Source organism: Idiotropiscis lumnitzeri, unplaced genomic scaffold (assembly GCF_059441095.1).
Source record: "Idiotropiscis lumnitzeri isolate Australia: NSW breed Sydney's pygmy pipehorse unplaced genomic scaffold, RoL_Ilum_1.0 HiC_scaffold_118, whole genome shotgun sequence".
NCBI classification, from domain to species: Eukaryota; Metazoa; Chordata; class Actinopteri; order Syngnathiformes; family Syngnathidae; genus Idiotropiscis; species Idiotropiscis lumnitzeri.
Genome location: NW_028283656.1, coordinates 222,800 through 227,674, shown reverse-complemented (window position 1 = coordinate 227,674; position 4,875 = coordinate 222,800).

The window sequence follows — 4,875 nt, the reverse complement described above, 5'->3', positions numbered from 1 at the left end:
GAAGCCTGGGCAGCCATTAATTTGATTGTCCAATGTTTCCCTTATGAGATAATGCCTCTCATAGCAAATGTGTACAGCGCGAGCTGAAAATGCATTTACAGCACTAAAAAAACAAACTTTTATAACAGCTAAACCAAACGTTTCCAATGTAAATTTCCACCTTTATATAGTGTAAAAAGACATCCTGAAGCCTGGGCAGTCATTAATTTGATTGTCCAATATTTCCCTTATGAGATAATGCCTCTCATAGCAAATGTGTACAGCGCGAGCTGAAAATGCATTTACAGCACTAAAAAACCAAACTTTTATAACAGCTAAACCAAACGTTTCCAATGTAAATTTCCACCTTTATATAGTGTAGAAAGGCATCCTGAAGCCTGGAAAGTCATTAATTTGATTGTCCAGTATTTCCTTCATGAGATATTGCAACACTTAGAAAAAGTGTACAGCGCCAGCAGACAATGAATTTTCAGCACTAAAAAAAACGAAACTTCATTAACAGCTAAACCAAACGTTTCCAATGTAAATTTCCACCTTTATATAGTGTAGAAAGGCATCCTGAAGCCTGGAAAGTCATTAATTTTATTGTCCAGTATTTCCTTCATGAGATATTGCAACACTTAGAAAAAGTGTAGCACCAGCAGACAATGAATTTTCAGCACTAAAAAAACGAAACTTCATTAACAGCTAAACCAAACGTTTCCAATGTAAATTTCCACATTTATAGAGTGTAAAAAGGCATCCTGAAGCCTGGGAAGTCATTAATTTGATTGTCCAGTATTTCCCTTATGAGATAATGCCTCACATAGCAAATGTGTACAGTGCGAGCTGAAAATGCATTTTCAGCACTAAAAAACCAAACTTTTATAACAGCTAAACCAAACGTTTCCAATGTAAATTTCCACCTTTATATAGTGTAAAAAGACATCCTGAAGCCTGGGCAGTCATTAATTTGATTGTCCAATATTTCCCTTATGAGATAATGCCTCTCATAACAAATGTGTACAGCGCGAGCTGAAAATGCATTTACAGCACTAAAAAACCAAACTTTTAAAACAGCTAAACCAAACGTTTCAAATGTAAATTTCCACCTTTATATAGTGTAAAAAGACATCCTGAAGCCTGGGCAGTCATTAATTTGATTGTCCAGTATTTCCCTTATGAGATAATGCCTCACATAGCAAATGTGGACAGTGCGAGCTGAAAATGCATTTTCAGCACTAAAAAAACCAAACTTTTATAACAGCTAAACCAAACGTTTCCAATGTAAATTTCCACCTTTATATAGTGTAAAAAGACATCCTGAAGCCTGGGCAGTCATTAATTTGATTGTCCAATATTTCCCTTATGAGATAATGCCTCTCATAGCAAATGTGTACAGCGCGAGCTGAAAATGCATTTACAGCAATAAAAAACCAAACTTTTATAACAGCTAAACCAAACGTTTCCAATGTACATTTCCACCTTTATATAGTGTAGAAAGGCATCCTGAAGCCTGGAAAGTCATTAAATTGATTGTCCAGTATTTCCTTCATGAGATATTGCAACACTTAGAAAAAGTGTACAGCGCCAGCAGACAATGAATTTTCAGCACTAAAAAAACGAAACTTCATTAACAGCTAAACCAAACGTTTCCAATGTAAATTTCCACATTTATAGAGTGTAAAAAGGCATCCTGAAGCCTGGGAAGTCATTAATTTGATTGTCCAGTATTTCCCTTATGAGATAATGCCTCACATAGCAAATGTGTACAGTGCGAGCTGAAAATGCATTTACAGCACTAAAAAAACAAACTATTTATAACAGCTAAACCAAACGTTTCCAATGTAAATTTCCACCTTTATATAGTGTAGAAAGGCATCCTGAAGCCTGGAAAGTCATTAATTTGATTGTCCAGTATTTCCTTCATGAGATATTGCAACACTTAGAAAAAGTGTACAGCGCCAGCAGACAATGAATTTTCAGCACTAAAAAAACGAAACTTCATGAACAGCTAAACTAAACGTTTCCAATGTAAATTTCCACCTTTATATAGTGTAAAAATACATCCTGAAGCCTGGGCAGCCATTAATTTGATTGTCCAATATTTCCCTTATGAGATAATGCCTCTCATAGCAAATGTGTACAGCGCGAGCTGAAAATGCATTTACAGCACTAAAAAAACAAACTTTTATAACAGCTAAACCAAACGTTTCCAATGTAAATTTCCACCTTTATATAGTGTAAAAAGACATCCTGAAGCCTGGGCAGTCATTAATTTGATTGTCCAATATTTCCCTTATGAGATAATGCCTCTCATAGCAAATGTGTACAGCGCGAGCTGAAAATGCATTTACAGCACTAAAAAACCAAACTTTTATAACAGCTAAACCAAACGTTTCCAATGTAAATTTCCACCTTTATATAGTGTAAAAAGACATCCTGAAGCCTGGGCAGTCATTAATTTGATTGTCCAATATTTCCCTTATGAGATAATGCCTCTCATAGCAAATGTGTACAGCGCGAGCTGAAAATGCATTTACAGCACTAAAAAACCAAACTTTTATAACAGCTAAACCAAACGTTTCAAATGTAAATTTCCACCTTTATATAGTGTAAAAAGACATCCTGAAGCCTGGGCAGTCATTAATTTGATTGTCCAGTATTTCCCTTATGAGATAATGCCTCACATAGCAAATGTGGACAGTGCGAGCTGAAAATGCATTTTCAGCACTAAAAAAACCAAACTTTTATAACAGCTAAACCAAACGTTTCCAATGTAAATTTCCACCTTTATATAGTGTAAAAAGACATCCTGAAGCCTGGGCAGTCATTAATTTGATTGTCCAATATTTCCCTTATGAGATAATGCCTCTCATAGCAAATGTGTACAGCGCGAGCTGAAAATGCATTTACAGCACTAAAAAAACAAACTTTTATAACAGCTAAACCAAACGTTTCCAATGTACATTTCCACCTTTATATAGTGTAGAAAGGCATCCTGAAGCCTGGAAAGTCATTAATTTGATTGTCCAGTATTTCCTTCATGAGATATTGCAACACTTAGAAAAAGTGTACAGCGCCAGCAGACAATGAATTTTCAGCACTAAAAAAACGAAACTTCATTAACAGCTAAACTAAACGTTTCCAATGTAAATTTCCACCCTTATATAGTGTAAAAAGACATCCTGAAGCCTGGGCAGTCATTAATTTGATTGTCCAATATTTCCCTTATGAGATAATGCCTCTCATAGCAAATGTGTACAGCGCGAGCTGAAAATGCATTTACAGCACTAAAAAACCAAACTTTTATAACAGCTAAACCAAACGTTTCCAATGTAAATTTCCACCTTTATATAGTGTAGAAAGGCATCCTGAAGCCTGGAAAGTCATTAATTTGATTGTCCAGTATTTCCTTCATGAGATATTGCAACACTTAGAAAAAGTGTACAGCGCCAGCAGACAATGAATTTTCAGCACTAAAAAAACGAAACTTCATTAACAGCTAAACCAAACGTTTCCAATGTAAATTTCCACATTTATAGAGTGTAAAAAGGCATCCTGAAGCCTGGGAAGTCATTAATTTGATTGTCCAGTATTTCCCTTATGAGATAATGCCTCACATAGCAAATGTGTACAGTGCGAGCTGAAAATGCATTTACAGCACTAAAAAAACAAACTATTTATAACAGCTAAACCAAACGTTTCCAATGTAAATTTCCACCTTTATATAGTGTAGAAAGGCATCCTGAAGCCTGGAAAGTCATTAATTTGATTGTCCAGTATTTCCTTCATGAGATATTGCAACACTTAGAAAAAGTGTACAGCGCCAGCAGACAATGAATTTTCAGCACTAAAAAAACGAAACTTCATTAACAGCTAAACTAAACGTTTCCAATGTAAATTTCCACCTTTATATAGTGTAAAAATACATCCTGAAGCCTGGGCAGCCATTAATTTGATTGTCCAATATTTCCCTTATGAGATAATGCCTCTCATAGCAAATGTGTACAGCGCGAGCTGAAAATGCATTTACAGCACTAAAAAAACAAACTTTTATAACAGCTAAACCAAACGTTTCCAATGTAAATTTCCACCTTTATATAGTGTAAAAAGACATCCTGAAGCCTGGGCAGTCATTAATTTGATTGTCCAATATTTCCCTTATATGAGATAATGCCTCTCATAGCAAATGTGTACAGCGCGAGCTGAAAATGCATTTACAGCACTAAAAAACCAAACTTTTATAACAGCTAAACCAAACGTTTCCAATGTAAATTTCCACCTTTATATAGTGTAGAAAGGCATCCTGAAGCCTGGAAAGTCATTAATTTGATTGTCCAGTATTTCCTTCATGAGATATTGCAACACTTAGAAAAAGTGTACAGCGCCAGCAGACAATGAATTTTCAGCACTAAAAAAACGAAACTTCATTAACAGCTAAACCAAACGTTTCCAATGTAAATTTCCACATTTATAGAGTGTAAAAAGGCATCCTGAAGCCTGGGAAGTCATTAATTTGATTGTCCAGTATTTCCCTTATGAGATAATGCCTCACATAGCAAATGTGTACAGTGCGAGCTGAAAATGCATTTTCAGCACTAAAAAAACAAACTTTTATAACAGCTAAACCAAACGTTTCCAATGTAAATTTCCACCTTTATATAGTGTAAAAAGACATCCTGAAGCCTGGGCAGTCATTAATTTGATTGTCCAATATTTCCCTTATGAGATAATGCCTCTCATAGCAAATGTGTACAGCGCGAGCTGAAAATGCATTTACAGCACTAAAAAACCAAACTTTTATAACAGCTAAACCAAACGTTTCAAATGTAAATTTCCACCTTTATATAGTGTAGAAAGGCATCCTGAAGCCTGGAAAGTCATTAATTTGAT